Here is a 15235-nt window from a genome sequence, read left to right on the forward strand (position 1 = left end):
TCCAGTAAAGTATTAACCACTCCTTGGACCCATCCAGTCAATACCCTATGGTAGCTCTAACAAACGAAGATGGGCTAGAGTCAAGAAAGCAGGTGACCGGCCACACTTCTTCCAGCAGCTTGTCCACATCCTCAGGCCACAATAATTGAAACCAATCCAGTACGGATGGAACTGAGAATGCTCTGGACACCTCCATTGGACTTGCTCTAACCGATGGCTACTTGCAGAAGCAACAGTGGTGGAAAAGTGAGCTTTCTTCGCTGCCACCACTGCCACATGGTAGGCACAATGGTGCAATCTTACCTGTGTTTGGTCAGGTTCAGACCAAGATTTATGCTATCTGTGCTCCAACTGCTGACCCTTCTGTTTCATCGCACGCAGGTCACTGGTGTACTAAGGTGACCTACATGCTCCACAGTGATGGTGACAGCACTCAGGAGTGATTGTGTCAATGGCTCTACACATATCACCATTCCACAGTGAGACAAGAGCCTTGACAGAAGCACCAGCTATGTCAGCTGGAAAATCGCCCAGAGCATTCAGGAATCCAGCAGAAGTCTCCAAGGGTAGACCATCTCAATGGGTCCCCCACTCTTGCAGACTAGAGTTGCTACATTCAACTCAAACCTTATCAGGGAATAGTCTGTCAATGACAAAGTATTCACAGCGAGTCCCCCAATCAAGGAGTATTGCCAAACCACTCTGTGGCAAAGACCAGGTGTGAAGGTATGCCCAGTTACATATATTGTGCCACTGATGTATTGAGACAGCCCCATGATTGTCATGGAGGCCATAAAGTCCCAAGCTGGCCATTCCAACACAGACAACTTCAATCTTGCTGCCAGGGCTGTATGCATGTGGGGCTGAATTATCAACTGGAGTTGTGGACAAACTGTTTGAGGGGTGGGGGTTGGCAGCGCCTCACTATTTGGCATAAACTAATCTGGATTATTAGTTTGAATTTAGAAAATATTAAGAAAGCTTGGTAATAAGAAAGATAATTCAAGTTCATACCTTTCTACCCCCAATCCCCTTTTGCCTCTGATTTGGGCACCTTTTAGAACACAAACAGTAATTCTACCTTAGTATGGGCCCTGCATACAGAAATGAAAGACACTGTAACAATTCCCATTGGATGAGATGCAGAGAGTCATCCAGACACAACACTCAGCTCATGGCACTACTCGATGATGTAGGACTTGTTCCACAGGAAGTAAGCCAGTGATCTCATAAAGGTTGGTTCATGACAAACAATCCAATGGAACATCCATGGCTGACAACAGGGACCTCACAAAGGAGAGTTGCATGAAAAAAAAATTAGACAGTAGAACAAACTTTGCAGGTGGTTATTCCTCTGGGCAGGTCCAAGACATTTTGCTGCCTGAGGCAAAGCACAAGATGGCACCTTCACCCCATCCAGATACAGAAGCCAATCAGACTGGCAACTGATATTCCTTAAACACTGGTGATGGGATATCATCCTCTACTGCAGCCTTTCCCAACAGGTGTGCCTCCAGATGTTGTTGGACCACAACTCCCATCAGCCTCAGCCATTGGCAATGCTGGCTGAGGCTGATGGGAGTTGTGGTCCAACGACATCTGGAGGCACACCGGTTGGGAAAGGCTGCTCTACTGTGTCTGAGAACAGCAGGCGGATTTAGTGGGTGTTTGCAAGGGAAGTAAGCTAGCTTAGAGAGCTCAGGAGGGTTGGGAGGGGCTGCTGTGAATCCCCCAGCACCTGTTGTCTGAGGCAACTGTCACTCGGCCTAATGGTAGGGCCAACCCTGTTATTACTCCAATCCTCAGCTTATTAACTGCAGACTAGTCTCCTCTAAGTCTTCAGGTTGGAGTTGGGTAGGAGGACTGATATATAATCAACAAATCTGTGGGTCTGTCTAGGTTCCAGACATTTCACATGACAACCAGGTGGTACATTGCTAAAGTCAGAGCTGCTTCACATTTTATGTGGCAATTGGGTTTGAAGCAATCATGTTACATGCGCATCTCCTTTTCGCGTGTTACATGTTTACTGCAGGAAACCTCAGCAATAACTGTGGCAAACATGATTGCTAAGTTAAGTGTGAAGCAGCCTTCAGAAATTGAAATTTTTATCATGTCATACCATGGCATTGCAGCTGGGCCCAGTTCAGACATCTCATTGGTTATTAGACTGGGAAAAGGCATTGTGCTGCCTGCAGGCTCCTTCTTTCCCTTCTCCTTTCTTTTGCATACCTCAGCAGAACACTCCCAGAATTGATCAAACCACAGTTTCTTATTACATCTGAACTGGGAAACTGGGTTAATCTATGTTAACACAGCAGGTTCCTGGTTTCATAACCTGATTTGTAAACATAGATTAAAAATCACTTCCCAGTTCAGATGTAATGAGAAACACAGAGGCCAACCAGATGGCTATGGGAAGTCTGCAGCCATATCTGGAGGGCCACAGAGAGTGAATAAAACTAAGGCTTACCAGGACCACACAACTGCTTTGCTCCTCCTCAGCCCTTTCAGCACAGTGCAGCAGCTGAGCCGAGCCAAGGGTAAGCTTAGTGTGTTGTCCAAACCAAGGATCATGAATAAGGTCTCTCCCGCTTAACTGCTATCTGTAGTCATAGGGCAAACTTTGGCTACAGATCATGGTTAAGGAGTGACTTAAGCAGGATCCCAGGTTCGGATGACACAGTAAACCAAACCTTGGTTTAGCTGTATCACGCTGTGCGAAAATGACTAGGGAGGAGCAAAGTGGGTTTGAACTTGGGATGGGATTTATCCCCTGACGATCCAATTCGCCTTGCTCCGCTCACCCCCCAGCATCATGGAAGAGGAGGAGGCTGGAGAGAAGGGGGCCTCCCTGAGTGGAAAGATAGAGGGGCTGCCGCGGCAAAAGCCTCCCAGAGCAGGGACAGACTGCAGAGGAGGAACAGGAAGAGGAGGTGCCACACTGGGGCAAGCGACAGGCTGCAGGAGAGAGTGGACGAAAAATCCGCTTAATTCTGAGTGCGGGGTGGGGAATCGGAATTAAGTGGATATTTGCCTATTGCAGCCTGCACGTGTGGCACCTCCTTTTCCGGTTCTTCCTTCTCCTCCGTGGTCCAGCCCTGCTGGGGAGGCTTTTGCCGTGGCTGCTGCTCTGTTCTTCCACCTGGGGAGGACCCTTCTCTGCAGATATGTACAGTTCATTCAGTGTCCTTAGTCTAAGCCAGTATTTCCCATTGCTTGCTTCTCTGTGTTAAGCTATAACAGGAAAGACAGAAACGGTGCTTTTCAAATCAAAAACAAAAACTAAAGCCTCCAGTGGTATATGTGCTGAGCACCATATCGGGGGAAATTTGGATACTGAGACCAGTAACATGCGACTTTAATCCCCTTCCAAACTCTCCACAAAGACTTGCAAAGTTCATTTTCACAGAAATTATCTCAAAGACTTTTTGAATTTTGGGCTGCTTTAATATTTGAGTAAATATATCACAATACTGCATCATAAACTCAATAAGATTTTGCATGGGGCTATGTTAGAAACATCAACCAGAAATGCCATAAAATAAAATAAAAAATCAGGAAGGATGAAAAAATATCATTGCTTCAGCAGCATCTTTATGAAATTCTGTGGCTGGATATCAGAAGCTGATAGAGTCCAACTATCTGCCTGCTATGCCTGCAGAGAGATGCATCAATGAACATTGCACACATTATAAACGTGATAAATGGGATCACTGTTCTCGTGACATTGCTCCTTTTTTCCCAGTAATTTTGCCAAGAAAAACTGGATTTCAGTTTACGGTGGAAACACAGGAAGCAACTGGGCACAATCCAGCAAGGGAAAACAGGGAAGAGATTTTAAAAAGCAAAAACAAAGGAGACATCAATTGAAAGTCTAAGTGTAACCTAACAAAAAGAGAGGCTGTGTAAAATTAGCGGTCTTAGCTAAGAAGAAAATGTAGCAAGAGGGAGTAAACAAGACAATGGAGAAATATAAACAGATCCAGCCTGTGATTAATGCTTGGCCAATACAGAACCATAAACGTTTAAAGTTAATGAACACAGCAGGAAAATATGCAACATTGTTATATACAGCATGAGGTATCATGGTCTCATTTTTCTGTTCTTGATCCAGTCTATACAAACCATGATGACAAAAAAACCCATTGCCCACATCGTTGTGAACGGTTCAACCACCAGAATATTTCAGATATTACCAATTAGAAATACCATATTTTGTTGTTTCATAGGAAGCTGCCTTATACTTGCCCCTTATATACCCAGTCGATCACTGCACTCTGCAGGTGAGGGCCTCCTGCAGATACCATCTTATCAGGAGGTTTGTTCCACACAACATAGGAAACGGACCTTTAGTGTGGCGGCACCTACCCTGTGGAATTCCCTGCCCTTAATAGCACAGTGGGAAGGACAGCCTGCCTGGGAGTCCAGAGTCTGTGAGTTCAAATGCCCGCTCGTGTCTCCTGGGTGTCAAGGGCCAGCTAAAGATCACCCCCACAGTGAGTGGCTCAGGGGTTACCTGCCCTGCCCCCTGTGCAGCCGTTGGGCAAGCTGCATAGTTCCAAGAAGCCCAGTTGCCCCCCAGCTGGCAGTTGCAGACAAGGAAGGGGCTGGCTCGTGCAGCTGTGGCAAGCTGAGCAGGGCCTAGCCAGCTGGGGAGGACTGGCCTCAGAGGGAGGCAATGGTAAACTCTCTCTGAAGACTGCTTACCATGAAAACTCTATTCATAGGGTAGCCATAAGTCGGGATCGACTTGAAGGCAGTCCATTTCCATTTTCCAAATATTAGACAGGCGCCATCTCTGTTATCTTTTCGGCACCAACTGAAGACCTTCCTCTTTCAACAAGCCTTTTAAGTAGAGACCTTATCAGTCTGTGTCTGTTTTGGAATGGCTTTATAAGATGTTTTTAAAGCTTTTTAAAAATATGTTTTTAAAGATGTTTTGTTTTAATATATTTTAAAGTCTGCTTTGAAGATGTTTTAGAGTGTTTTTAGTGTTTTGTTTGCAGCCCTGGACTCCTTCTGAGAGGAAGGGTGGGATATAAATTTAATAAATAAATAAATATACTGAGTCAGATCATTGGTCGATCCAGCTCAGTATTATTCACACTGACTGGCAGTGGCTGTCTCGGGTTTCAGACAGGGTCCTCTCCCAGCCCCACCTGGAAATGGGGATTGCACTTGGGACCTTCTGCATGCAAGGCAGATTATCTACCTCTGAGCTACAGCACTTCCAGTTTTTCAATGGCCTGTTCAAGTGTTGCCCTAAACACCTGTCTCAGGTTGGTTGAACTCATAAGACTGCAGGTCAAGGTTGGATAATCTGACTGACACTGTGGTTTGTAATACTAAGAAGAGGAACAAAAGAAGGAGTTTCCCCTATAATCACATAATGGAAAGGTGGGCAGGCAAAGAGTCAGTTTACTGCTTCCGTCCATCTTTCCACAATTCACGCTTGGAAAAAACCAGACATGTTAATCTGTGGCAACAAAATGTAAAGTCCTGTGGCACCTAAAAGACTAATACATCAATTATAGCCTGAGCTTTTGTGGGCTAAAATCCACTGTTGGATACAAGACTTTTTTAAAAATGCATTTTGGCATTTTACAGCTTATAAGCATACTTCCCACCAATATTTCTTTTCTTTATTACAAGCAAGCACACGAGAAAAACGCCAGCATAAACTGTCTGGCTTATGTAAATGTACAGCCTTCAAGTCGATTCTGACTTATGGCGACCGTATGAATAGGGTTTTCATGAGGCTGTGAGGCAGTGACTGGTGCAAGGTCACCCAGTGAGCTTCATCGCTATGTGGGGATTCGAACCCTGGTCTCCCAGGTTATAGTCCAACACTTTAACCACTCCAGAGCTTGGAAAAGTTACTTTTCCAAGCTCTGCACCACACCCTTAAAGAGCTCTAGAAACAGTCTCTCCTCCCCCCTCTCCCTGCAAAACGTTTTTGTAGAGCACCATAACTGAAATAGATGCTACACTAATCTGGAAAAAATGTTTTCAATGTTTTTGAAATTTGAAAATGTGGACTAAGGTTAGAGGCTCCAGGCCCAGTCACAAACTGATAGTAGAAAGAGTAGTGTGATATGATCCAGTTACATAATATTATGCATCCATGACCAAGAAGGCCATAAACCACTCTAAAGACCTTACTGGGAAGTCTAAGGACCAGTAACTCTGACACTTTCATCATTATAAAAGTTACACCAGAGTAACACATGAAGTACATAACATATGAAGTACATATGTGATTCACATACAGAATGCAATTACATCTTCCTTCCAAAATAATGGTGAAACAGTGAGGTAAGTTAGTGTAAATGCTTTCTTATATATTGGGACAAATGGTATTTATATTATATTCTGGACAAATGGTAAAGAGAGTTTAGAACAATTTAAAAATTACATCAACTCCATCCATCTATTAAGTTTATATTCAATAGTACAAATGATAATCCACACATCCCTTTTCTTGATGTCCTTCTCACCATTGAAAAGAACAAAATAGCCACTGATCTCTACAGCAAACCCACTGATGCCCACACCTATCTAAACTGGAAATCCTGCCATCCTAAGCATATAAAGAAAAACATTGTGTATAGCTTAGCTCTGAGAATCAAACTTATTTGCAACAATAAAGATAAATACCAGAGAAGGATCAGTGAACTTAAAGAACACCATCTTCTGAGAGGATATCCTCCACATCTTATTGATTGCAACATCCACCAAGCCATAATGAGATGTCAAACAACAAAGAACAACGGATTCCATTTGTGGTAGATTTCCATCCAGCATCTCTTAACTATCACCGAGCAATCAGGGAGAGCTACCCATTGCTAGCAAACTCTGAACATCTTGCTAGAGCCATCAACAAGCCTCTTGTAGCAGTTTGCCAGTCTCCTAATTTATGCAGACTATTAGTGAAAGCTGTGCTTAAGCCACCCATCAGTAATCGTCACTCCAAACGCTGTATCACCTGTGTGTACCTTAAGGAGACAGCTACTTTCAAAAGCACTAGGACAGGCAGAACTTATTACATCAAGCAGAACATTGCCTGCAAGTCCTGCAATATAATTTATGTCACTGAATCCAAAAGACCAGGATGTCATATTCAATACATAAGAAAAACTACAACTGACCTACGCACATGCTTCAGAAACCACAAATCAGCAATCTTGACCAAAAAAATTGGAACAACCAGTTGCAAAACATTTCAGTACCGAGGGCCACAGCCTGTTACATTTTTCTATAACAGCTATAGAGATGCCAACAGATCCAGCAGCAATGAGGAAGATGGAGAACTTTTGGATATACTCTCTGGACACATCGCAGCCACATAGCCTTAATCCTGGAGGACAGTGCCAGCATTACTTAGCGTCTGCAAATGAAGCCCCTCTGAGCATTCCATCCTCAAAGCTCTATAACTGCCACCTTGGTAACAGCACTTGTATGTTAGCAGCTGGTGAAGGCAGAAGCTGAAACATTTTGGTAGAACAATAAAAACCTCTGCTTTGTTAATCACAATTACATGTGTGTATATATATATATTTGTAAGCATCACACTTACAAAAAGGGAAGATGTGCCACCTGTGGGAGAGGGGGAGCTCTGGCAACTCGGCGGGAGGATGGTGGAGCTCTAGCAGCCCCTGTGGAGGGCGGGGATAGCTCTGGCAACTCCTGTAAGGGGCGAGGGGAGTGCCTACTGACAGTCTTCTCTTTCAATGTCTTTTAAGTAGAGATCTTTATCCCTGTCTACATCTGTATTTGAATTGTTTTTAAGATGTTTTGTATTTTTATTTTTTTATAACTTCTTGTTTGCCACCCTGGACTCCCTTGAACAGAAGTGTGTGATATAATCATCATCATCACCTTTTTTGTGATGGTACTCACTGTACATACAGAGTACCAGCACTTCTTGTTTTGCTACCCATGGCAGCCATTTTGTGCTGGCACCCACAACACTTTTATCAAGATATGAATACTGGCACCTCATATTTTACAAAAAAGAGAGTACTGATTGTTGTTAATATCTTTGTACATCTTGAAATGACTTCTCAGTAATGTAATATTATATCATTCTCTAATCCCTAACAATCCCTTTCAAATTACTTATCATCAAGGGGTGATTAATTCTCTTGACTAAAGTACATTATTATAATGATTCACCCTTAAGAATCTCGGCATCTTATTTTTAAGATCTGGTTTGTGCTGAAGATTTTTAATTAACATACATAATAAAGGTACAAGTGTCCATGTATTGCATCACCACAAACTGCAAAGCATTTACAAAAGAATATTGAAAACTGTAGGCTCTGATGCTACAGTTGGAAGTAAAATATGTTAGTACATAAATCAAACGTTACAGAATAAAGTATTTCCTTTTGTTTTCCTTTTGAGGCCAAGATTTTGAAAGGGAGGAGCAGAGAGAGACTGTTTGCAATCCATTTTTTTAGCCTAACCGCTGTATTAATCCATTTTAAGTCTGCATCTCTTTAAATGCATTGAAGAGACATTAAACGCATTAGAGGAGCATCAGTCAGACTTTCATTTTCCTGTGGCAAAGAGAGCTGTCAAACTTACAAATATTGGATCAAGAATGTAAAACACTTTTTGCTTTAGCCAACCTAGCAGTCATCCTCTCTGATCCTAAATCCTTTCCTGCAATTCTGTAGGTAGGATAGTGTCTCAAGAAAACATTCTGCATGACCCCAGAGGCACTCTCTCTTATCCTATTTAAGTGCAGAGCCCTGGCATTTGATATCAGCCTCTGGAGCTGAGCCCAGGTTAGCCCTTGGCTCAGATTAATTTCAGTGGACACGTTCGAAAAAGCAGTGTATATATAGGATTTTGGAACATGTTCCTGGATATTGGTTTCCTCTCCCTTCGTTGTTTATTTGGCTTGACACTGAGGTGGAATTTCAGAAATACAGGGCTGGATCCAAAGAACAGTGGGTGGAAGGAAAACAGCTTGCTTGCACTGTTCCCTAAAAACTTGCGCAAGAGTCCAGTCCTGTAAGTGCTACAACACATGTGGTTTATAGCAGTTTCATGAGTCTGCTTGCTCAAGGTATGACTGCACAAGCTCTTGTGCCAGTAAAGTAACGCTGTTGGATTTAGCTTCATGTTTCTCATGTAGCATTCTATCACAGCAGTGAGGAACATGTGGCTCTTCAGATGTTGTTGGGACTCTTAACTCCCATCAAACGTAGCCAACATGGCCAAGGGTGAGAGATGATGGGTATTGTTGTCCAGCAACATTTGGAAGACCACAGGTGCCCCAACCCTGATCTAACATAAAGTGTAAACCAGCCCTTCTACACATGGATACATACTTGGAGCCAATTGATAAACTATTAATCTCTTGATCAGGATATCCAAGGAGGGCCAGTATTTAAATAGCAGTGCAATTCTTGTAGAAGCATAAAAAGAAATCATGATTTCCACCCATGGAGACACTTGCCTCACTATGCTCCTTACTTTTATTTATTTTTAATGCACTTTTAATCTTTTGTTGGATTCTCTTTCTTTTTCATTTTTTTGTCCAAGCAGTCAACTAACAGATGTTTAAATAGACAGGATATTTCTCGTATCTTTTCCACAGACACTGTCAGATGGGCAATACCAGGAAATGGAAAGAAGCACAAATTGAAGAATCATCACTTTGGGATTCTAAGAGCTTTAGGTATGATTCAATAGCTGCTTACATTGATGTAGATCCATTAGCAGAGTCACTGAATTGCTCCCTTGTGCAAGATTTGCCAGCTCTACAGATGCTGTATAGAGACTATTCAGCAAATCAGCTATATTACTTCCCCCAAAGATTCTTGGGAACTGTTGTGGGATTTGTATCTCTGTGAGGGATAAATTACAGTTTGCAGGATTCTTCAGGGGAAGCCATGTACTTTAAATGTATGGTATGTACACAGCCCCTGTCAAAACAGATTTAATTGTGAGACAAGCCTCAAAGAGACACAAGACCTTGGAAGCTCTAGTAGATTCTGAGGAATCTTGCAGTCCCCAACCCGATATGGGTGACTTTTCAACTGGGCAACTGATACCATCTCACTCAGTACAGAGAACGCTTGATCCAGTACACACTAACAAAATCTCCCCTTCAGCCTCTCACGTGGCTAACTCAAAAAGAAATATTTGTTTCAGACCTAAAGCCAATCTTTCTTCAAGCACCTGGGTGCTTCCAGATGACCTGTTCATTGAGCATTCATCTTGATATGTTTGCAGGGAGATTAGGCAACATTGGCTATTTAATGGGCATTCACTCTGATTTGTTTGTGGGGAGCTAAGACGGCATGTCAAAGCGAATGTCCTGCACTTTCCAGTGCATTTTTCTGTCACTTTCCTTACTGCAAAATAAATAAATAAATAAAAATAGGGGGGGGGAGTAGTTTTGCTGCCGAAGACCACCCAATCAACTTTACTTGCGCAACCTGAATTTACCAGTATGTAATTGAACGCCACCCAGAAATAGTGACAGTCAGGAAGCATCCCTGGAGTTTCTTCCCCTGTTTTTTCCTGCCAGTGCTGCTTTTCCTAGTTTTGTGGTTATTTAATTAAAAATAAATAAAACAAGCAAACACACCAGATTTAATATACAGCTGCTGTTCAGATTACCTGCTGAATTACAGGGGTCAAATGATTCATCTGGAACTACAACTCTGAATGAAAACCGTTTTATCAATCTATAGATAATCCATCCATCCAGCTATCTATATGGTGCATTTTGTTCTGTATAGCAGCTGCTTTGGCTCAGCTCCTGACCAATCCATGCATCACTCATGCTAACATTTGTTGCCTGAACAGTACAGCTTTCCGTCATTAAGTGTTTATTGTAATTCTAAACACTTAAGCTAGCCACAAGACCTTTTCCTTTCTTAACCAAATGGTGTTAGAGAACTGCTTTGTCCTGCCTTCTGTGAATCGGAGAGCCTATCTCAGCGCTGGCATTTCAAAAAGCTCCCAGTGTTTCATTATGAACAAAGAATGTGTTGTGCTCACAGTGGTAAAAAAAATTCTGCAAATTATGATTGAAAAGTGAAGCCTCTGAAATCCCATCACTACAGGCGGCAGAGTGGAAGGAAGTGTAATTTTACCAAAATGTAAATAGGGTGAAGGCCACACAAAAAAAGAGAGAGGTATTATTGTATCTCAGAAATTCATTGAGGATTAAAAATATGTCAAAGTCAACTTCAATACAGGTATGCCAAATATTTTAATTTTCATATAAATTTCCATCAGTGGTATTTTGATTATAGTCAGCTGGTCTTCCTTGCATGTTTCAGCCAAGTCACAGAACTATATTCTGTTCTAAAGTGTGGGAAATCTGTTTTGTCTATAGATACCAGATTTAGAATCCTAGAAGATATCCAAGGGAATTGCATCTCTATCAATAAATGCAGTTCTAACAGTACAATTCTATATGTTTACTCTGCTCAGAAGTAAGCCCTGCTGAGTTCAATAGGATTTTAGCAGGGATTTAAAAGGGCCTCTGAGCAAGTGGAGAGTGCATTTTTGTTGCTACCCAGTTACTGGTCTGGATTCCAGACCAGATGATCTTCCAGACTGATTTGAGTCCTGCCATCCTTTTTGTCTCGAAATTAAGCACTGTCACCATGACTGCACATGTAAACTTCCTATCTTGCACTTCTATTTTAGAGCTATAGTGACAAAATGCGAGTGACTTTCCATGTATTCCATGCATGATGCTTTTATTTGAATTACAGACTAATAACTTCAAATACGATCTACTTAAATAAGATGACTTTGAAGCTGAGGTCGCCTCTGCTGCCATCTTGGATGATGGCAGACTTGCACCCGCAGCAGAACGGGCCCCGGCATGCCTGGCACTGTCCTGGTGACCAGCATTTACTTCAAGAGGTAGGCGGAGCACGTTGCAGGGGGCCATCGAGGGCCTACATGGCAGGGTGTGTGCCTTGGAACTCCCTCCCGTGATCTGCACCGCAGATCATGGAAGCTACCACTATCCATCAACCCTAAGGAAGGGGGCCCCTTGGGACCCAGGACCCTCAGCCAGGTCCCGACCTGGCCGCCCTCTGGTGCTGGCCCTGCTAGGAACCATAGTTTACCCCTCATATAGCTGGAATTCCCAGAACTCCCATAACAAACTACAATTCCAGGATTCTTTGGGGGAGAAAATGTGCTTTGAATGTGCTTTAAATGTGTATTGGCTTGTCTTATGGACTGCAACAAATAGATGGGAATACTATGCTTCTTACTGCATCCATATGAAATTGTAATATACGGGTCCTGAGGTGCTGAATCATATAGTCAACTTTGGAGCATTTATAGAAGAACCAAGAGGCTTCTTTAAGGATTAGTGGACAATATCTGATAAAGTTTTATGTTTTTTTAAAAAATGTAATTTTTAAATAACTAGTTTGTTATAGCTGTTAAGACAGAATGTATAGGATTTTATTTTTATTTTTTTAAACTTTTCTCAGTATTTGGAGTAACACTATTATTAATGGATGCTTGAGATATAAAACATAAGCTTATGCGTTTGCTAATGTTTCCATTTTAAAAAAACATGTAAATTAAAATACCTGAAATTTATTGTTCAGAGTTATGACTGCAACCACAGACTCTATTGTACATGAAATGGAGCTGGAAAGAGGATGCCTCCGAATTAGGTAAGGAAAGATCTGTCAATTTCAGCTCTCTCTGTTTCTCATTTTTCTAACCTTAAATTCAGTTCTCTACATTTCTGCAGCAATTTGCCATTAAAAAAATCCTCGTGAAAATTATCCAGCATTTAAGTGTGAATTTTTCCTAATAAATACTTTTTTGTTGGTAGGGGAGGTTGACTAATGTACACATTTTGCAAGCCATATAATGCATTTTTGCATGCTTTTTTCCACTCATAAATTCATTTTATGCATGCTTTCTGCTAATACAGTGCCGTGAAAAAGTATTTGACCCTTGTCTGATTTTCTCAATTGTTGCATATTTTTGGCACTGAATGTTGTCAGATCTTGAACCAAAACCTAATATTAGAGGAAAGGGAACCTGAGTGAGCAAACACAAAATTTTGATATTTCATTCATTTATTAAAGAAAATTAAGGAACACCCAATGCCCCCATGTGAAAAAATAATTGCCCCCTTAGACTCAAAACTTGGTTATGCCACCTTTAGCAGCAATGACTGCAGCCGAATGCTTCCTGTAGTTCCTGATCAGTCTCTCACAGCGCTGTGGTGGACTTTTGGCCCACTCCTCCATGCAGAACTGCTTTAACTCAGTGACATTTATGGGTTTTCAAGCATGAACTGCTCTTTTCAGGTCCTGCCACAACATATCAATGGGGTTTAGGTCTGGACTTTGACTAGGCCATTCCAAAGCTTTAAATTTCTTGTTCCTCAAGCATTCTGATGTAGACTTGCTTGTGTGTTTCGGATCATTGTCTTGCTGCATGACCCAGCTGCGCTTCAGCTTCAGCTGACAGACACATGGCCTGACATTTGCCTGTAGAATTCTCTGAGACAAAGCAGAATTCATGGTTCCTTCAATGATGGCAAGTCGTCCAGGTCCTGATGCAGCAAAGCATCCCCAAACCATGACTCTGCCATCACCATGCTTGACTGTTGGTATGAGGTTCTTCATGTGGACTGCAGTGTCTGGTTTTCACCAGACATAATGGGGCCCATGTCACCCCAAAAGTTCCATCTTTGACTCATCTGTGCATAGAACATTGTTCCAGAACTCTTGAGGATCATCCAGGTGCTTTTTGGCAAACTCTAGACGAGCATTCATGGTCTTCTTAGTGAGCAGTGGTTTCCGCCTTGCTACTCTGCCATGAATCCCATGTTTGCACAGGGTCTTTCTGATGGTGGGGTCATGAACACTGACCTTGGCTGAGGTGTGAGAGGCCTGCAGATCCCTGGATGTTGTTCTGGGGTCCTTTGTGACTTCCTGGATGATTTTATGCCTTGCTCTTGGAGGGATTTTGGCAGGACAGCTACTCCTGGGAAGATTCACTACTGTCCCAAACCTTCTCCATTTGGTCAATATGGCTCTGACTGTGGTTCGGTGGAGCCCCAGAGCCTTAGAAATGGCTTTGTAACCCTTTCCAGACTGATATGCATCAACAACTGTTTTCTGGAGGTGTTCAGGAATTTCTTTTGATGGTGGCATGATGTGGCTTTGGAACCTGTGTACTGGCAACTTCAATCTGATGGCAAGGGCCAAAGTTAATCAGATTTATATTGGGCAGGGCTGGTCCAAAGCAGGCCTGATGGTTTACAAAGATATTCAAACTTCTGACTCTAATAATCCCTTTCATTGGGTTGAGTTAATAGGGGAGGGAATTACTTTTTCACACAGGGCATTGGGCGTTGCCTAACTTTCTTTAATAAATAAATGAAATAAGTATCAAAATGTTGTGTTGTTTGTTCTCTCAGCTTCCCTTTTCACTAATATTAGGTTTTGGTTTAAGAACTGACAACATTCAGTGCCAAAAATATGCAACAACGCAGAAAATCAGACAGGGGGCAAATATTTTTTCACGGCACTGTATATACAATTGGGAAATGTTGTTTGGTTAGGGAACTGCATTGCAATATATTCGAATAAATGTGATTTTCAAAGGATGGCTGTGTGTTTCCGTTCTCATATAGTTTCAGAAAGTGCGAATTTGATAAATTTGTCTTGAAATGCAAAGTGAATCAAAATTCTCGCCCATCTCTGTTCTGAATACCATTTGCTGGGAATCACAAGTGGGGAAAGTACTGTTGCACTCAGGTTTTGTTTGCAGGATTCCCATAAGCACTTGGTTGGCCACTGTGAGAACAGATTGCTGGTCTAGATAGACCTTTGGCCTGAGTCAGAAAGACTATTCTGATGTATGTTTCCTGTGTGATGTAAAACCCTGGAAAATATATCCTCATGCATTTTGAGATTCACCAGAGTGATGTCAGATTTGGGTTGTGGGGTTTTTTAAATAAACTTGGCTTGGGCCCACATCAGCACCTGGCATCCATGGGCATCTGTTGGGGCTCCAATGCCCAAGTGTTATTCCCCAGTCAGAGGGAGAGTTAGATCAGGGAGGGGAGTCAGATGAGGACAAGGTTCCTTGGAGAGCTGGAGGAAGGGAGACGAGCAGGGAGGGTTCTGGCAGACCTCAAATTCCCATGCCCAGCACTTCCACAGAGGCAGTTCCTGCCCCTCCTGCAAGTCCAACACCAGAGCAGTTG

At 42.4% G+C, this 15235-nt stretch overlaps 1 protein-coding gene across 1 annotated transcript in view; it reads right to left on the reverse strand.

Moving 5' to 3' along the window:
* The window catches only part of LOC133365106 (uncharacterized), a 32205-nt gene extending 25311 nt beyond the window's left edge, over positions 1 to 6894 (reverse strand). Inside the window, exon 1 of the mRNA XM_061586503.1 lies at positions 6661 to 6894. The gene's annotated coding sequence lies outside the window, so the exon portion shown is untranslated. The remainder of the gene's footprint in view (positions 1 to 6660) is intronic.
* Positions 6895 to 15235: the final 8341 nt, after the last annotated feature.

Source organism: Rhineura floridana, chromosome 10 (assembly GCF_030035675.1).
Source record: "Rhineura floridana isolate rRhiFlo1 chromosome 10, rRhiFlo1.hap2, whole genome shotgun sequence".
Taxonomy (NCBI): domain Eukaryota; kingdom Metazoa; phylum Chordata; class Lepidosauria; order Squamata; family Rhineuridae; genus Rhineura; species Rhineura floridana.